Below are 21,017 nucleotides of genomic sequence, written 5' to 3'. Positions count from 1 at the left end.
AACCATGCAACGCCACTCACACATGCAACGCCACTCACACATGCAACGCCACTCACACATGCAACGCCACTCACACAGGCAACGCCACTCACACAGACAACGCCACTCAACCACGCAACGCCACTCACACATACAACGCCACTCACACATGCAACGCCACTCACACATGCAACGCCACTCACACATGCAACGCCACTCACTCATGCAACGCCACTCACACATGCAACGCCACTCACACATGCAACGCCACTCACACATGCAACGCCACTCACACATGCAACGCCACTCAACCACGCAACGCCACTCAACCATGCAACGCCACTCAACTACGCAACGCCACTCAACTACGCAACGCCACGCAACTACGCAACGCCATGCAACTACGCAACGCCACGCAACTACGCAACGCCACGCAACTACGCAACGCCACGCAACTACGCAATGCCACGCAACTACGCAACGCCACTCAACTACGCAACGCCACTCAACTACGCAACGCCACTCAACTACGCAACGCCACTCAACTACGCAACACCACTCATCTATGCAACGCCACTCATCTACGCAACGCCACTCAACTTCGCAATGCCACTCAACTATGCAACGCCACTCAACTACGCAACACCACTCAACTACGCAACGCCACTCAACTACGCAACCCCACTCAACTACGCAACGCCACTCAACTACGCAACGCCACTCAACCACGCAATGCCACTCAACTACGCAACGCCACTCAACTACGCAACGCCACTCAACTACGCAACGCCACTCAACTACGCAACGCCACTCACACATGCAACGCCACTCAGCCACGCAGTGCCACTTTCACACACACTGTGCAGTGCACAATAGGTCTCGCAGTAGGAAAGTTGGAGATATTGGTTTTTTAAATGACAAAGCCCTTTATGTTTTTAACATGCAAAATAAAAGGCATTGTTATTTGCAATTGTAATAGCTCCAACTTTCCTACTGCGAGACCTATTGGCAACGCCAGTGCTTGTTCAGTGGAGTGGGTAACATCCATCAGGAATTCAAGAGAAAATACACAAAGTACAGCAGATTGAACAAGTGCATTTTTATAGGTTAGGCCTTTACAGTCGCTGCCGGCATGACTCGTGGGTGAGGGGGCAGGGGGGATCACGCGCGGGAGTGGTTAATTTAACAAAAAGTTACATTACCTTCACCGGACTGGTCTGGTCCCGCGTTGTCTCTGCTCCTCACGGGAAGCAGCCCAGGCATCCTCCCTCCCCTCCCCTAAGCCAATCACAACGCTGCTGCAATGGCAGCATTGTGATTGGTTGGGACGCCTACCACACAGACATCTATAGGGAGGTCATTTTCTCTATGTAGGCTGCATGCAGCCTACATGGAGAAAATGCAGAGTGCGTATGACTGGTTTGGTCTGCCCTGGGGCCGACCAAACAGTCAGCACCCTTAGAGTGGGCAAGCCACTCCACCCCTGCCCTAGAGCAGGACCACCCACCCCCCCGCCCTCCCCCAACCAAACCTTTCTGCTTTCTCACAGTGCGAGAAGCAGAAACATAAAATTGTATTTATAATACCATAAGCAGTGGGGTGACGCGTCTCCACCCACATGGAGGAGTCACCCCTGGGCGTTTACAGCACTTGTGCCATTCATTTCGAACCTATTGTATTCTATATTTACTTTAAGAGGTTTCGGATCAGCTTCCTTCACCCATTGGTTTCTGAACCTTCTGCTATTGGCTTGAGACATTGTCAGTCACATCTTAGATCAGCCGCAGCTGTATTTTAATCTTGTTGTTTATCTCTTGGTTATTTGGGTGTGTGCCTCCACATCAATCAAAATGAACAGGAAGTGTTTTGCAGCACTTGGCAAGCTCTGAAAAAGGATCTGAAAAAGGATACTGCAAAAAATAAAGCAACTCTTTTCTTACTGTAGGATCTATTTTACAGATTTCTCTGTCTGCCTTTTATCAAATTTTTTTGACATTTGCACAGTGTGCATGCACCTGATCTGCACACCAATCAACATCAAACGTATGAGCTTTACAAATGCTTGTCATATTTTTATTAGCAACTTGAACCTTGCCTTTCTTTTCAATCACAGAAGTTCGTCAAATGCCAATGTACCTTAGCCAGCCGTATTAACTTAGGGGCATATTCACATGGAGCTATCGCTGAATTAATGGCACTTTAGCGCAGCCAAAGTCATGATAAATTTACCCCACCATTCACAAGCTGGTGCTAACAGCAGACATCGTCAGAATTCCCGAGATAACAGTCCCAAAACCTAACACCACGCGGACACCACCAACTAACGCTAATGAGATGCATAGTAGGCGTTCCCATGCAGAAACACATGATAAAACAACAACACCACTTTCACAACAAACTGACAGATCCGCGAAGCTAACCGAAAACAGGCGATAAGCTGCGGTAGCCGCAGGTATTTAACACCTGCCTCAAACAGGTGTAAAGACGGACGACTTCCTGCAGTAGGCAACGGAGCCCCACACCCAGCCACACCCGAAGAACAAACAACACCATGGAGCTACTCATCATGCAGCTCGGAGCCCCAACAGGACCACAACACCCACCGCCACCCCCCCTGGGACTGCCACCACCCCCAGAACCCGGACCCGCACCCCCACCCCCACCCGGACCACCACAGATGCAGCGCAGAGTAAGACAGCGGACCTAAAACGCACCACTCTCTTAGACCTGAAGCCCGAGGAAGTCATTGCCCACAACAGGCTCAAAAGGACAACCATTCACCGCATCATCAAGCACATCACCCACAGGCTGACGGCCTCCAACACAGTGGAGAACCATCATCCCTCTGCAGACAAAGCTGCTGGCTGTGCTGCACCTGTTGGCCTCTAGTACCTTCCAACCAACAACTGCAAGAGTCGGAGGGGTCTCACAACCAACACTATTAAAGTTCATCACACCTGTCCTGGATGCCATCCTCAGCTTCATACCTCAGTACCTTCACTTCCCCAACACTGCGCAGGAAAATCTGGAGAAAAAGCAAGGCTTCTACGCCATAGCCTGGCTGTGTTAGAGGCAATCGACTGCACACATGTCCCACTTGTGCCCCCTGCCGATACTGCACACCACTACTGCAACAGAAAGCACATGTATTCCATCGGTGTGCAGGCAATAATGAACCACCGGGGACTCCTCACCAATGTAGTCGCCAACTACCCAGGCAGTGTGCATGATTCCTTCATCTTCCAACAGTCCATCACCAACCAGTTCTTTCAGGATGGCACATAAGGAATGGGACTGCTCGTTCGTAAGTACCAAGTCAACACACCACATATCCCAATGCACAACTGTGGGGATGCACATGTGACCAAACCACAATCAACATGTCAAACTACACGACCACCTACCAGACACAACCACACCACTCCATGGCCATCCTGGCCTACCCCTGCACCCAAAACAGACATTTCATGGCACCACAGCCACACAACAGTTAAACGTGTGGGGTTGCGAAATGCAGCCATAACACATTTGAAGTACTACTCTGCCCACATGACCCTACCCCAGTCTCCCGCAGGTCAGCGTCCCGTGGCGGTGGGCCCATTTTGCCTGCTGTGCATCCGGGGCCAATAGCCCTGTACGAATCGTGTCACCCCCCTTATAGTTCTGACATTGCATTTCTGGGTACCGATTGACTGTTGGTGTAGTTGCCAGCATCAGTTACTCCCTGCGGGCTGGCTCACACTCACCCCACACACAGCCAGCACAGGCATCACTGGATTGATGGACCTGCCATCACATTCGGCCGAACCAAGTATTGACTCTTTTCTCCCTGCACTGTCACAGGTGATCAAGGATATGCACTCTGCCCTTGGATGACGATACCCATCCGAGATCAGAACACACCTACCCAGAGGCAGTACAATGCGGCCCACATACTCACCAGGGGCATTGTGGAATGCACATTTGGCTTGTTGAAGTCACGTTTCAGGTGCTTGGATGGCACAGGTGGGAAGCTCCTGTACAGCCCAGACATCGTGTGAAAGCTGATTGTTGCATGTTGTGTGTTGCACAACATCTATGTTTGCACCAGGGTCCCATGTATCCCAGTCCCAGAGGTACCGGACGATGATGGTGGTGATAAGGCAGGTGGGCCACATTCCGCTGCAGCAGCGGCAGGAATGGCCTGAAGAAATACCATCATTGACACTTACTTCTCATGAGCACTTCACATTGTGGCTGTCCATGGCAATTAAGGGACAGTAGTAAATGTCCAAATGCACTGCATGTTTGCAGGTTTCAGCTTGTACTTTTGCATTTTAATGTTACTTTTCCCTGCGATTTCAGATGTGATTTGCCAGGTCCTGCACATTTGCGGAATCATTTGTGTCCTGTGCTCAAATTTGGTGGGGGTGCTGTTTGCACCGGGATGCTGTCAATGTCGAGGTGCACTCCTACCTATGTGCGTATGCTGCACGGTGGGTGTGTGCGGCTCTGATTTGTCTGCCACTGGTCTCTTTCATGCTGTGTGCCTGTCGGTTCTATTCTTCCATGGTGCTAGGTAGTTGTGGTGTATATATAGTCCTCTGCAGTTGGCCAGGGTTCATCAGTGGTACTCCGCTGTTGTTGGATTTTGTTCTGTGGCATTTTCAGTATGCTGTTCTTGTGCTTTTTCCCACATTACGCGTGTGTATTGCTGCCCTCGCGCTCGTTGTCACTGTTTTCTTATTGTGCTTTTGCCCATCGCAGGCCTTTTCGCGTTGGGGTTTGTGTTTTTATCTCCGTCGAGGTGGTTGTGTCGCGGGGCATTGGCTGAGGTGTCGGCAGACTATTGCATGCTACCGCTGTGCTGTGATTTACACGTTGTCACAGAGTTGTTTTCCCGCGATGGGCTGCGATGTTGAAAGTTGCGTTATGCTACTCTTGCGGTAGTTATCACACGTTCTTGTGACTTTACCCCTCAGATTTTGACAGTAGACATAGGATGCCCGCCCCAAGTAGTCAGCTAATAATCACATATCTTGTATGGTATCCAGCTTTTTCCTGCTTTACATTGTACCATTGTACTCCAAGGCCTAGGTAGTGCTATTTGATTTGTTCTGTGAACATTCAAACCAAGTTACACATTTAGGGGTTTATTTACAACCCACTGCACAGCCGATGCGTCACTTTTCCCCATATTAAAAGTGACGCACTTGCTGCGCAAGGAGCTTTTAATGAGCCCTTTAGTTTTTCAAAGAACAGTTAATACACAGATATGCCATTCATAAGCTCTCTAAATAACAGGTATTGCTGTAACCCAAATTAAAGGAACTCTGTTTATCATCATAAGGTGGAGAAATGCTGCAATCCCAATTCTAACATCATATTACATATTTCTAGGCAATGTGCCTATTGGCTCAATTTTTAGTGCGGCCATAAGCAAAAATGTATTTTTCCATCTTGTATGCATGATGGAAAATTGCCTAAATAACAGAACAGAAAACATTGATGTTTTCTGCAATAAAAACACTTCCCCCATAAAACAAGCATTAGCAAAGCCAATAGCTATCACCTATTCCAGTTATAATGGCTTTTTCAATGTTTCTTTAGCCATGTTGTACTGCGGGTGGCTGCTGTGCGGCATGGCTGAAAGTTTTTTAAAAAGTGCTATGACATGGTCATCGCTGGCCACGTTATAGCGCTTTTGTTTTTTTTACTTTCAACCTTGCCGCACAGCAGCCTTGTTGCTGTAGAACATGGCTAAACAAAACATTGAGATCTATTGGCTTTGCCAATGCTTTTTTCTGCAGGGACAGGAGGATGAGAGGAGGTAAGCAACAATGCGGGATCCTGAAAGGTGGAAAGCAACAACACTGAGAATGGGGGATAGGCAGCTTAAAACAGAATGTGGGGAGTATGCCATTGTTCTTCAAACATCAGTTAACCCCTCTCCTGCTGATGACGGAACCGCTCTGTCATCAGCCGCGGTCGCGCTGTGCTGATGACGGAGCGGTTCCGTCAAGGCCCAGCCGCTGCGCCTGCGCGGCGCATTCTATTGAACGGGCGGGGCTGTGACGAACCGCTCCGTCATGAGCATAGCGCAACCGACGCTGGTGACGGAGCGGTTCCGTCACCAGCATGCGCCCGCCGCTCGGCCGCCCTCCCCCCTTAGCACTGCGGCGGAATAGCCGCCGCAGTGAAGGGGTTAATGAGTTCTGTAAATGCACACATTTTTATTTAATTTATTCCTGTTTCTATTTTGGAACGCAGGTATATATTCAACCATGAAAAGGCCTCGGATTTAGCAGGCTGGGCTTCACAAAAGAAAGATACTTACAAGTAACCGGGGAGCTACCAGTAGCTCATGGGCTACTTGTTGGAGAGGCGTGCCTTAAACACTTGGGGCCTGGTTTAGATCTCAGCGGATGGACTACTCTGTCACAAACGTGACCAGTGGCGGTTTTACCATTAGGGCGTTTGGGCGTTGCCCCACCTATAATTATCAGGCAATTTATTCAAGCGGCGCGTTAATAAAAGTTTTATAAATTAACGCGCCGCTCGAGTAAATTGCCCGATAATTATTGCCCTGCGGCCGTGGTGTGTGTCATGGACTTCAACTTGGACAGTATGCACTGTCTGACACTGGGTGGCGCTGGACTGACTGTGCCGGGCCGGCACAGTGCGCACTCACTGCGCATGTGGTGTTTGCCCGGCAGGGCTTTTTTAGCTAGCAAACTATGTGGATTTAAAAAAAACAACCGATTAGGGGTTTGCCTGCCTAATGCAACGTACCCCATTGCTAAAAAAACGAACGACGTTTTTTTAATGCTCAGCCCAATCCTGATGCTACTCTCTTTAGAGAGCAGCTCTCCTCTAAAGAGAGCAGCATCAGGATTGGCTACTACTGTGTCTCGGCAAGTTGGCAGCCATTACTAATTAGTCTAGGCGCCAACGGGACCCCAGAGCAGAGATGGTGCGGACCCGGTCAAGTGAAGACAAGGTAAGTTTTTTATTTTATTTATCCCCACCCCCCTGGCCTCCACTGTGAGCGAGCCGTGACTGAGATTCAATATATTTTTTTTTACGGATGAATGATATAAAGTTATGGAGAAATGTACAACAATGATTAGGACAATTGGACAAAGTGCCCCCATACGCCTGCCACAAAAGTAGCCTAGCAAACATGATGTTTGCTAGTTGTGATAATCACTGTCCTGTGAGACACATACATGCAGATGCCACAAGGTGCAAGGAACACGGAGTGCAAGGCCACAGTGCCCTCCGTTTCTGCTGAGTGCATGTCATCCTCCTTAAGTGGCAGAGCCTGCTCTCTGGCTCAGCCCTTCATACTAAAATTTCATTAGTACCCAGGCCGCTGACATTTGCTCGATTGCTCTGAGGTGATGGTTATGTTTCGAGGCGTCCGTGCTGCTCATGTGTCTTTGAGGCACTGTTGTCGGTATTTGGATTGGATTCGGTATATTTCAGTTTAGTTCCTCTGGGCGCCTTAAATGTGGACTACTGAGTACATGGGCCTGTGTTGCTGATCGGACAGACGCCAGACACCTACTTGGCTGCAGCTGTTATTGTGCACTTGCTGATGCTGGGCTTGTTCCTAATGTTTACTGCAGAGGTAGGTTCGTATATATACGTTCTGGGACTGCTTGTTGATCAGGTTCATGGGTCACTGATGTCACTGTATGATTTGTTGTATTTTTGCTGAGTCTGGAGTTGTCCTGTGGGAAATAAGCAGACATAACATCCTAGTGAGATCACACTGGAGATATCACACATAACAGAAGAAGGAAGCAGGTGAGACAGTGGGAGAGGGGGAACAATAGAAACCGAGCAAGCGAGGGAGAATGCAGGAGAGAAACAGGGCCAGAACGAGGGAGAGGTTTTAACTGCAGAGTTCTGGGGTAGTTGTAGTGTCCGCCATTGTAGTGATGTAGTGCGTGGGATCGGTCTGTGTGTAGGGTGTGGTAGTAGCGGAAGGCCTTATCTTAATGTAGGGTGGGTGTGGTCTGTCCGTCTTTTGGTTTAGGGCGTCAGTAGTAATGACGAATATGAGGCAGGAGTCCGAATAGTGGGATTGCACTCTCAATTTTGCTTGCCATTGCACCATTTGCCCACTCTTTTTTTCAAAATGTTCCCCCCGTAGGTGGGTCAGGCTCGCTCGCTATGCTCTCTTGCCGTAGAGAAGTACGACAATTGTTTTACGCCCTACCACTTTCAAATGTCACCAGCCGCCACTGAACGTGACAGATATCATGTCTGCCGGATTACGATCTCCATAGGATAGAATGGTATTGTAATACGGCAGATGGGATTTCCTCACGTTTCTGATGGAGTATCCCCCTCTGCCAAGATCTAAATCAGGCCTTACTCTTTATCTGAGCAACCAAACTTGAACTCCTTCTAATACAGAGTGCCAAAGTAGGTCCAGGATGGCTCCATTCCCTTCAATTTCCTGAAAAACCTTTAATTTTGAAAATAAGCTCCATTCAGATTAAATGCCTGAGAATGTATCTATTGGGTAACAAATATCTAATACTCACCCATTGCTACAATACCCCTTGGGTTGAATCTGTTATTTACAAATTGCTATAAAGTTATGTGAATATGCCAAAATATCTAGCATGGAAAAGAACTCCTGGGCCCATGTTGGACATGTGAAGAGTCTTAAAGTGATGTTATATATATTACTATATAACAAACACAAAGAATTCTGTAACTGGTATCGGTGAGGGCCAAAGCTGAGCAAGAATAAATGCAGAGTTGTTTAATAACGTGGAGATGCACAAAGACACCCAGCGGCCCCATGAGTGCTAAGAAGCCTTCATCCTGCCAGCCCTGGCTTTCACCATCGATCTGTGAAGCGTCCTGCTTTGAGGAGTAAACTGGGAATAGTCAGAGCTGTTTTAAGACCTGCTTAGTCTGGGCAATTGCCCTGGACTCCCACCTTCCGGGGGCCCTTGAAATGGTGAACGGTCTCTCTGTTTGTTTTCGGTCTCTTCTAGTTCTCTATCACAACTCCTCTCTCTATCGCTCTCTCGGCCTGCCTATACTTGTCTTTCTCTCTCTCTCTCATCCTGCCTTTATATCTGGCTCTCTCTCACTTGACCTGCCTTTACCCTGTCCCATGGTCGCTCTTTACATCTGTCTGTCTCTATCTCCCGTCCTGCCTTTCCATCTCTCTCTCCTTCTCAGGCCTGCCATTGCACCTTGCCCTTTCTCCCTCTGCCTGCCTTTACATATGTCTGTCTGTCTGCCTGTCTCTCTCTCTCGGCCTGCCTTTACCCCTGGCTCTCTCTCTCTGTCTCTCTCTCTCTCTCTCTCTCTCTCGGCCTGCCTTTACCCCTGGCTCTCTCTCTCTCTCTCTGCCTGCCTTTACCCCTGTCTCTCTCTCTCTGTCTCTCTCTCTCTCTCTCTCTCTCTCTCGGCCTGCCTTTACCCCTGGCTCTCTCTCTCTCTCTCTCTCTCTCTCTCAGGCCTGCCTTTACCCCTCGCTCTCTCTCTCTCTCTCTCTCTCTCTCTCGGCCTGCCTTTACATCTTTCTGTCTGTCTGTCTCAGGCCTGCCTTTACCCCTGTCTGTCTCTCTCTCTCTCTCTCTCTCTCTCTCTCTCTCTCTCTCTCTCTCTCTCTCTCTCTCTCTCTCTCTCGGCCTGCCTTTACCCTTGGCTCCCTCTCTCTCTCCCTCTCTCTTCTCGGCCTGCCTTTACCCCTAGCTCGCTCTCTCTCTCTCTCTCTCTCTCTCTCTCGGCCTGCCTTTACCCCTCTCTCTCTCTCTCTCTCTCTCTCTCTCTCTCTCTCGGCCTGCCTTTACCCCTGTCTCTCTCTCTCTCTCTCTCTCTCTCTTCTCTTCGCCCTGCCTTTACCCCTGTCCTCTCTCTCTTCTCTCTCTCTCGGCTGCCTTTACCCCATGCTCTCTCTCTCTCTCTCTCTCTCTCTCTCTCTCTCAGGCCTGCCTTTACTCCTGTCTCCCTGTCTCTCTCTCTCAGGCCTGCCTTTACCCCTGTCTCTCTCTCTCTCTCTCTCTCTCTCTCTCTCTCTCTCTCTCGGCCTGCTTTACCCTTGGCTCCCTCTCTCTCTCTCGGCCTGCCTTTACCCCTAGCTCTCTCTCTCTCTCTCTCTCTCTCTCTCTCTCTAGGCCTGCTTTACCCCTCTCTCTCTCTCTCTCTCTCTCTCTCTCTCTCTCTCTCTCTCTCTCTCTCTCTCTCTCTCTCTCGGCCTGCTTTACCCCTAGCTCTCTCTCTCTCTCTCTCTAGGCCTGCCTTTACCCCTGTCTCTATCTTTTCTCTCACTCTCTCTCTCTCTCTCTCTCGACCTGCCTTTACCCCTGGCTCTCTCTCTCTCTCTCAGGCCTGCCTTTACTCCTGTCTCCCTGTCTCTCTCTCTCAGGCCTGCCTTTACCCCTGGCTCTCTCTCTCTCTCTCTCTCTCTCTCTCTCGGCCTGCCTTTACCCCTGTCTCTCTCTCTCTCTCTCTCTCTCTCTCTCTCTCGGCCTGCCTTTACTCCTGTCTCCCTGTCTCTCTCTCTCTCTCTCTCTCTCTCTCTCTCTCTCTCTCGGCCTGCCTTTACATCTGTCTCTCTCTCTCTCTCTCTCTCTCTCTCGGCCTGCCTTTACCCCTCTCTCTCTCTCTCTCTCTCTCTCTCTCTCTCTCTCTCTCTCTCTCTCTCTCTCTCTCTCTCTCTCTCTCGGCCTGACTTTACATCTGTCTCTGGCTCTCTCTACCCAGTGTCATCTTAGGAATTGTTGGGGGCTCTGGACAAGGCCGCTTTCTACTATTTGTGCTGTGATACTTTTTTGGAAATTTTAACATCTATTCTACTCAGTTTTTTGGGCATTACATGAACTTGAAATACTGGGAAATGGGTAATAAAATTCACCGTGGTTCTGAACAGGAGCCCCCAAAAAGTGTCTTGTTTGGGGCCACCATAATTCTTAACATGACACCGAGAGAAGTCAAACTACTTGTTCCAGATTACAAACTGCTACTGTACAACACGACAACACTGCTTCTTGATGGCACCTGTGGCTGGAGGTAAAACATTGGCACCTACCACAACGTGCTCTTTTACTTTTCACTTTATGGGTGAGTAAATAGGTTTGTACTTTTGCACACCAGTGTCAGACCGTTTTTTCGCTGGCAGCACTGGATTATGGTTAATGGTGAAAACCAGATCATAGAACAGTCACAGTCAGTGAGACGTCTGCAGACCGCTGATGGCTGCTACACACCACGCGAGGCCAGTCACTGTGCAGTTATATGTGCACAAGGGCAATCAATGAATCCCATCACTGAGGCCTACATCGGCTCCTTGTCGCGTGCAGCCACCAAGCAAGTGTTAAATGAGACTGGCACGGGCCCCGTCGGCCAGTCCTAGCCTTTTATCCAACTGCACCATGGGGCTTGTAGGTCCATACGCAACAAGATTCAAGTGAAACTCTAAGTCCCAGAATGCAGCGCTGCTGGCAGCTGAGAGAGGTGTGACCTACATCACGTCATAAGGGTCACACAGAGCTATGCATACCGGGATCTGAAGGCCCATACTTACAACGCTGGGTAGATCGCTCTAGATTTAATGCTCCCCATTCACATATTTTCGTCAGAACAACAGTTTAAATCGCTACAAGTTAAACTAGCTTTCAATCCGTCCGAGGCCCAATTGAGCACCAATACTCCGAGAAATGACATATTTTGTTTACAGCGCTTAGAAACAGGAGAAGCGAAGCACTATACAAAAACACATCATTATTATGTTGGGAGCATTCATGCATGCTTTTAGGGCGCATGGGGGTCCAAGCGAGTGCCCCCAAGCACTGTACTTATGAAATGACATGCAGCTCTGAAAGTCACGTTCATGACAAGGAGCCAGCTAACAGCCAATCAGATTTCAGACGTCACAGGTGAAACCAGTGAGAAAACGCGGCCGGTATGCCGTTTACCTGCATCACTTTGGCTCGGTAAAAAAACACTGCGGGCTCGAGTAGAAAAACGGGAACATTCCAGAAAGTCAAACAGGTGCACAAGAACAAAGGCGAGACACTGTACTGCTCAGTCATGCATACTATCTCGCCATGTGACCCACAGGCCCAGACACCCGAGCTCCACACGTCTGCACCACTCAAGAAGTCAAGAAATGGGGAGAGGGGGCATTTTATGGACCGATTCTTTTGACTGGTTTTTAATAAACAAAAGGTCACGTTCATGTTACCCAGCTTCAACACCTACAACTTGGAGGCCGGCAGCATATTCTTATGGCGTGACAAGAAAACAGAACTACAGCTACCTCCCTACTCTTCGCCCCAACCCCTCCCAGACTCTTGAGCTCTTGGTATGTAAATATTAGTCCCTCAGTATTTCTCTCATGGCTCCCTTTGTGCACCTCTTAGGCCCTTGTCTCGACCCCCGTCCTTGTGTATTAGGCTGTGGCCTTAATGGTTCCTGGAAGATGGGGGATCAGATGTAGCAGTTTAAGATATTTGGACCAGGTCAGTTCAGTAAATTCCCCTGACAGGAGGTTTACGAAGGGAGTCGACAGTTCACAATAGGTATGCACCTCAAGTTCGGATGCAATTGTCAATTTCTTAGCCCATTATGAACCACAATTAATGTAGCCATGAGGGACCTTGTGTGGGCCCTAGCTCGATGTGCTGCTCCCAGAACGAGCAGGGCTGGGCTGGCCGTAGAGAGCACTGGGCATTTTCCAGAAGGACTGGAAGGGTGGGGGGCAGGTTTTTGAGCGTTGGGGGCCATTTTAGGTCTCGGACTCGAAGGCTGCGCTTGCGCAGTTTCGCTCCGAGACTTTATGTATACAGTATGGGGGCTTGAACCGGCCCCTCTTCTCCATTGGCTGGCTTCCTAAACGGAGGCCAGCCATTGGAGGAGAGGGGCATCACTCTGTTGAAGACGGGATTCGGGGGGTGTTTATTTTTACTTTCTTTCTGTTTTCTTTCTCTCCTCTTCCCATTGGCTGGAATTTTACCTTCCAGTCAATGGGAAGAGGAGAGAAACAAAAACTACACCCCCGAAACCAAAAATGTTGGGGCTTTTCGGAAGCCGTTTGTGCTGGGCCGCCGCCGGAAGAAGTAGAGGAGCTGCTGAGTCCTTCGGTGAGTGCTCGCTTTTCTTGCCTCTGTTCCCTCGTTGTGATTGTTTTTCTGGCATCTGCCCCCTCGTTGTGTGTCTGCCCCCTCGATGTTGCGCTTGCTCTCCAGCCCCCTCGCTGTTGCGCTTGCTCTCCTGCCCCCTCGTTGTTGTGCTTGCTCTCCGGCCCCCTCGGTTTTTCTGTGCCTCTGTTCCCTGCTTGTCATCCCGGTTTTCTGTGCCTCTGTTCCCTGCTTGTCATCCCGGTTTTTCTGTGCCTCTGTTCCCTGCTTGTCATACCGATTTTTCTGTGCCACTGTTCCCTGCTTGTTATCCCGGTTTTCGTGCCTCTGTTCCCAGTGGCGGCTGGTGGAATTTGAAAGTGGAGAGGCGTAAAACCAGTGAATTATTTATTGTGCGAGTGAGGCCAATGTTTATGAGGGTAGGGTTCGGGGGCTCACCCTGAGAAAAATCTTGAAAATAGGTGTATTTTGGTGCTAGTTTCAGCAATATTACTGTCATAAATGGACAGAAAAAATAGAGCTCTTATACTAGATTCAGCCTGTCATCCTTCCTCTACCCAGGATGTAGTGTTATGGTCAGAGTTGCCATCTTAGGAACTGGGGAACTAGGTTTAATGCTCAGGATGACTATCCTGTGTTTCTGGGGAAATCACTTAATCTCACATGTGCCTATATAAAAAAATTAATGTGACCTTGTGTAATGTAATTAGTACCCATGAAAGCACTAAATTACTTTAGGTCAAGTTTGCACTGTACAAAAACTGAACAAAGAGGTTAAAAACAAAGCCTTAACATAGTGAAAGACAAATAGATACCAATTTAGTGGTTAATTTGTACAAAGTGAAACCGAAAAATATGTATAAATCATGGCTACCACACTTAGGCAAATATTTTATTTCACCAAAACTCAATTTTCTTCCTTATCATGTATAAAAGCACTTTTAAATATGTGAGTTCAGAATATCAGTTTTTCAAAAGGTGTGGCTAAAAATCAAAACAATACAAAATATTCTGTAACTATTGGATAACTAATCTCGTAGCTGGAAAAAACAAATCTTTGAAATGATAAACAACCACTGCACAAAGCTGACTGCCCTATAACTGACCAGGAGTAAGTGCCAAGCGTAACTACTAGAGATTAGAGAATATGCTTTCAATGGAAGCTTATTCCGGCAGTTTTTGCTTTATTAGTCATGCGGCTGACCTATTACTATGAATGATCTGTTTGCTGCATGCTTAGAGTAAATACAGAGCACAGTGGTAACACAACTGGATGCCGCCAGGATGAAACATTGCATTAAACCAAAAAGTGAAAATATAGCAAGATGACTCTTCACGGAAAGCATTGCATCATTGACTATTTACACCTCAGTTGTTTCAGCATTTATTAAACTATTGGAATCAACCGTCCTGGCTCTTAAGGACCCTCGCACTTTCGCTATTCAAATATTTAAATGTAAGTCAGAGCAGCTTATTTATTATAAGTAGTATTGATTGCATACTTTTTTAACGCACTCTGCACTTTTCTCTCTACCAGCTGCATTCATGCTAGGACTGTATGCCCTTTCCGTTATATTTTAAACTTTCGACAGGCCAAGGACAGGGAAAAGGAAGAAGTAATAGAAGAAGGGGGTTAAAGGAAGGGAAAGTGAAGATACAGAAAATCGAATACCACTGACCACAGGTGTCTGCATGGAAGGGAATTGGCCACTTTTAGAGACCCGTCACCCGCATGTTGTTTCTTCCACAGACCCTACAGATTACTCAAACTGCTAGGAGACAGACAGACAGCAACAGTGCTGCGAAGTGCAGGTACTTTCCCTTTCAAATTCAATTGAAGGCACTCTGTACCGGACAGTACATACCTAGTTAAAGCATTGACCCACTAAAGTTTTAGTGTATCCCATTTGACCAGGCTTCACAGCCACGCACAAAGCAGCACGCACATTTCAATCGAAAGAATGTGGCTTTAGGCCATGTCTTCAAACAAAACATCGTATCTTCTGTGGCTGACAAACTACACCCGAGTACTTCCTGAAACCCAGAAAAACCAACCCTGTCTCTCTCTGCCCTGTCTCTCCCTGCCCTGTCTCTCTTTAGTTGATGCATCTCGAGCTGTACCAATGCACTTCAGAAACGCACAACACACTTATATACCTTTGCGAACTCTCTTCTTTTACGAAGACCTTTATTTTGTCCGAACGGAAGCTCAACAAGCGGTCTCAGCAGGAACAGAACTGCACTGGTTAGGGATAGGGTACAAAGAATTTCGCAGCTAAGGCAGGAAGACCATCCTTACCACTGATATTCGTCCCATTTTTTTAAGCGACAACGTTTTCCAGAGGTCCACCGCTCTACTCAATCCGACCTGAACATGTGCACATTATTTTAACGAGTGTGAGAATTCTTAGCATATTGTTTAAAGCAAAAGTGACAACATTACTGGACGCATACCTTCTCAGCTGCGCCGCATGCACGTTCAACACAAAGAGTTTTAAAGAAGGAAATACATAGAAACAGGCCACAAAAATATATATCAAATTAAAAAAAATAAACTCACCATCCGGAGACTCCGACTCCCGCCTTCCTACTTTTGAAGTCCTGCAGCACGTCATCACAGGAAGGCGGCAGGCAGCCTCCCTCCCCTCCACCGCCGCGTTTTTTATTGGTGCGGCCGGCTGCCCCAGGCTACGTCATTTTCTCTCTGTATGCTGCTGCAGCAGCATACAGAGCGAAAAGGGAGAGTGAGTGTGTGGTGTTACACGAGGGCAGGGGGGAGTGGCTTGGGGGAGTGGCTTTCTCACTGTAGTTAATACTGTCTGTTCGTACGGCCTCAGGCTGCCCAAACAGTCAGTATTAACAACAGTGAGCAAGCCACTCCCCCAAGCCACTCCCCCCTGCCCTCGCGTAACACACCGCCCACTCTGACTCTAAACCACAGAAGTTCTGCTTTCTCGCCGTGCGAGAAGGCAGAAACAAATCACAAATGGTAGTTATATTACGGCAATAACTACCATTTGTTTCTGCCTTCTCGCACGGCGAGAAAGCAGGGGGGCGGCGCCCAAACGCCCCTATGTAGAAACCGCCACTGTCTGTTCCATGCTTATCAGCCCGGTTTTCGTGCCTTTGTTCCCTGCTTGTCATCGCGGTTTTCGTGCCTCTGTTCCCTGCTTGTGATTCGGTGCTTGTGCCTCTGTTCCCTGCTTGTGCCTCTGTTCCCTGCTTGTGCCTCTGTTTCCTGATTGTGCCTCTGTTCCCTGCTTGTGCCTCTGTTCCCTGCTTGTCATCCCGGTTTTTCTGTGCCTCTGTTCCCTGCTTGTCATCCCGGTTTTCGTGCCTCTGTTCCCTGCTTGTCATCCCGGTTTTCATGCCTCTGTTCCCTGCTTGTGATCCGGTGCTTGTGCCTCTGTTCCCTGCTTGTGCCGCTGTTCCCTGCTTGTGCCTCTGTTCCCTGCTTGTACCTCTGTTCCCTGCTTGTGCTTCTGTTTTCCCGGCACGTGCCTCTGTTTCCTGCTTGTGCCTCTGTTCCCTGCTTGTCATCCCGGTTTTTCTGTGCCTCTGTTCCCTGATTGTCATCCTGGTTTTTCTGTGCCTGTGTTCCCTGCTTGCCATTCCGGCTTGTCATCCTGGTTTTTCTGTGTCTGTGTTCCCTGCTTGTCATTCCGGTTTTCGTGCCTCTGTTCCCTGCTTGTCATCCCGGTTTTCGTGCCTCTGTTCCCTGCTTGTGATCCGGTGCTTGTGCCTCTCTTCCCTGCTTGTGCCTCTCTTCCCTGCTTGTGCCTCTCTTCCCTGCTTGTGCCTCTCTTCCCTGCTTGTGCCTCTGTTCCCTGCTCGTGCCTCTGTTTCCTGCTTGCGCCTCTGTTCCCTGCTTGTCATCCCGGTTTTTCTGTACCTCTGTTCCCTGCTTGTCATCCCGGTTTTTCTGTGCCTCTGTTCCCTGCTTGTCATCCCGTTTTTTTTCTGTGCCTCTGTTTCCTGCTTGTCATCCCGGTTTTTCTGTGCCTCTGTTCCCTGCTTGTCATCCTGGTTTTTCTGTGCCTGTGTTCCCTGCTTGTCATCCTGGTTTTTCTGTGCCTGTGTTCCCTGCTTGTCATTCCGGTTTTTGTGCCTCTGTTCCCTGCTTGTCATCCCGGTTTTCGTGCCTCTGTTCCCTGCTTGTGATCCGATGCTTGTGCCTCTGTTCCCTGCTTGTGCCTCTGTTCCCTGCTTGTGCCTCTGTTCCCTGCTTGTGCCTCTGTTCCCTCCTTGTCATCCCGGTTTTTGTGCCTCTGTTCCCTGCTTGTGATCCGGTGCTTGTGCCTCTGTTCCCTGCTTGTGCCTCTGTTCCCTGCTTGTGCCTCTGTTCCTGCTTGTTATCCCGGTTTTCGTGCCTCTGTTCCCTGCTTGTCATCCCGTTTTTTCTGTGCCTCTGGTCCCTGCTTGTCATCCCGGTTTTTCTGTGCCTCTGGTCCCTGCTTGTCATCCCGGTTTTTAAGTGCATCTGTTCCCTGGGGCGTTACTGGGCAGAGAGTTGTGTGTGCGTGTGGCTCTCTGTGAGTGTGTATGTGGCTCTCTGTGTGTGTGGCTCTGTGTGTGTGTGTGTGTGTGTGTCCCTGTGTGTGTGCGTGACTCTGTGTGTGGCTCTGTGTGTGTGTGTGGCTCTGTGTGGATCTGTCTGTGTGTGTGTGGCTCTGTCTGTGTGTGTGTGGCTCTGTCTGTGTGTGTTTGGGTCTGTTTGGCTGTGTGTGTGTGGCTCTGTCTGTGTGTGTGTGGCTCGGTCTGTGTGTGTGTGGCTCGGTCTGTGTGTGGCTCTGTGTGTGGGTGCGTGTGGCTCTGTGTGTGTGGGTGTGTGTGGCTCTGTGTGCTGGTGCGTGTGGCTCTGTGTGTGTGTGGCTCTGTGTGTGTGGGTGCGTGTGGGTGCAAATGCAATAGGTCTCGCATTTGCGAGAGATTAAGCTATTGGCATTGTAAATGACAATGCCATTTATTTCTAGGTTTTAAAAACTAAAATAATGTCATGAGCAATGCCAATAGCTCTAACTTTAACAAGGACGAGACTATTGCATTGTAAATGGTTGTTGTTACTGTGAACTGGTATTTCGGCCCCTTGAATCAACAAGCATTTGCAATGCAACGGTCTCGGCTTTAGTTAAGCTTAAGCAATTCTGTTTGTAATTAGGTAGCTTTTATTGGTGTTTTTTAAACGTTTATGTACATACCATGCATATGTATGTATATGCATGGATGCATTAATATTGGTATTTATATAGATATGCAGATGTTTATATATGTTTATATCTGTATGTGTGTATATATATACACACATACATCTGCATATATATATATATATGCATATATATGCATGTTATGTACATAAAAGTTTTACAAACACTAATAAAAGTAAAGCTAAAAAGCCACCTATTTACAAACAGAATTGCTTTAAGTGTAATAATGATGGGACCTATTTCATTGACCCTGCAGGGCGGCTGCGACAATGCGGGCCAGAGCAGCCCGTCGTTAAAAACAGAAGGTTGAAATACTGAAACAATGTGCGATAGTCGGGACAGGCCTTCCCATCATGTGTTGCGCTTTTCACACACTGTATCCATATCGCGATACTGCTGTGTGTTGGCAGCGCCAACCTGTTCTTCCAGACATGCCCAAAACTGCCAAGAACTGCTGGGAGTTTGGGCAAGAAAATGTGTCCAGGTTTGAAAGGATCATGCATCGTGCACAGCTCTCGTGTATGGCGCCTCGAGGTACATACCGAGGCACAGCATGCAGGCCCACAGTTCTCACCACCAAGGGTGGTACCACAAAGTGCAGCGCAATATTATAAAGCGCGTAGCTGCACTGCATCATAAGTACATCCATTTAGCACAGCAAACGTCACCGACCCTTGACAAAAGCCATCTTGTATAGCACCCTGATGTGCAGCAGAAAACGTGCAGCGCCCGCCATGCTACTAAGCGGTACACGTCACATCACCAAACACAAAGCGCAGCGCCACATGGCATAGAGTCTGTGCGTACCCAGCATAAATTGTGGCACAGCGGTGTTCAGCAGCTTAATACGCACCAACAAACGTTACAGCGCCACAAAGTGCAGCGTAATCTTGTAAAGCGCCACTTACACCAGTGCCTGGTGATACGCTTCATCATCATCGCACTGCACGGTCTCCTCGTGTGCAACACTATAACACCCCACATTTTGCAGAAGCACCGCACGTACGGCGTGCAACAACCCACCGCAATGCCCTACAGCAGAGCAATCACTTCCAAAAGAAAGACACATGTGGGGTCCTTCGGTGCACGCCCAACACTGCACAAGTGGGGCGCGAACACTGCGGCACTGCACAGCAGCGACGGCTTAAGCGCGCACGGCCGTCCGTCGCCAGCACTAGGTTGGAAACATGGCCCAAAAAAAACCAAGCACTGGCGTTGCCAATAGGTTTCGCATTTTGAAAGTTGGAGCTATTGGTTTTGTAAATGACATTTTATATTTATATATTGTTATTGACAATGCCAATAACGATATATAAATATAAAATGTTATTTACAAAACCAATAGCTCCAACTTTCAAAATGCGAAACCTATTGGCAACGCCAGTGCTTGTTAATCTCAGAACTGTGTACTGGTGGCCCTGTTACCCTGCCATATGCTAGTTTATTGGTTGAACACACGATTGACATACACACTCTGAAACCACAAGACTTGTGAGTAAGTTACACACAAAACACGTTATTGCTATTATTTTCGTTGTTATGTTTATTATCACATCTGCCAAGTGGCCTTGTGTGATTGGGTAAACTCTCATCCATTCCTGGCTTTTTCGAGGGCTTGGAAAACCATCATATTGAATGGCAAAGTATCTGTGAATGTTACTCACCCGTTTGAAGCTGTGCGGAAACCTATGTCAGAATGGCTGCTAAGTGCAAACTACAGAGAACTATTTAACAACCCGAACGCAGTGCGCCAGCCGCACAGAAATAAGCTCCAGACTAACATGGAAGCTGCCATAAAGGGAGAACATGCAAACTACTCTTCGCTTGCAGTTTGTGTCTGTGGAATGGGATGCATAACTTTTATTACAGAATATACAAACTGCCACGGAATTGGGTGGCAATTGAACCTGTTGAGTAAAGTGCCACGAATCAGCAAGACATTAAAAGCAAGTGCTGTATGTATGTGCCATTTGCACAAGCATCAGCAAGACCACAGAGCACGCTTTCTGTTGCCGGTGTCACACCTCCTCACGCATACCGCTTCCATCCTAATCTTGTTCTGCACTACGTTACCAAAAAGTGAAGTTGCACAGCGTCCTCACCCATACCACTTCCCATTTTACAATGCATGCAAAAAGTTTGTGCAGTGCGACCACCAAAGAATGTATGTATTATATGGAAGCAAAAGTTGCGCAAAATATATCAAACTTAATTTTTTACTTTTTTTTGTAGTACAGTACAGTTCTAGAAGTTTTCACATCCGTCAACCTGTACCAAGTCATGGGTTCGGCTTTCAGACATTTATGAAATTTGTGCCACCAATAGAACGCAAGTAACCATTCGAACCTTGAAAGAACTTGTTGCATACCCTTGAGTGAACATGGCGAAACTACAAGCCCCAGCATGCTTAGTGGTGCTCGCTGAACATTCAGGCATGAATCATTTTGACAACTATGTTTTCTTTATCTTTTCACGAGGTTATTTGCCCCGGGTCAGCAACAAAGGTGATCTGTGCCAGAAGAAACCATTAGACTGGTCAAGTGCCCATCGAGATGCGCGCGGCTTGGGGGCTCCAGACATCGCGAGAATAAGGCCAGAGCCGGAGATGCTAGACGAGTTAAAGACCAGCCTTGTGGTGTAACCCCGAGCAGCTCCCCATTTCTCTGCAGGAAAAACCTATGGGAATGTGATCTTGGGCACATATTTTTATTGTACATTGGCCCAGGAGGCCCCGAGTACC

This window comes from Lissotriton vulgaris, chromosome 8 (genome assembly GCF_964263255.1).
Source record: "Lissotriton vulgaris chromosome 8, aLisVul1.2, whole genome shotgun sequence".
NCBI classification, from domain to species: domain Eukaryota; kingdom Metazoa; phylum Chordata; class Amphibia; order Caudata; family Salamandridae; genus Lissotriton; species Lissotriton vulgaris.
This window is presented reverse-complemented; position numbering follows the sequence as displayed.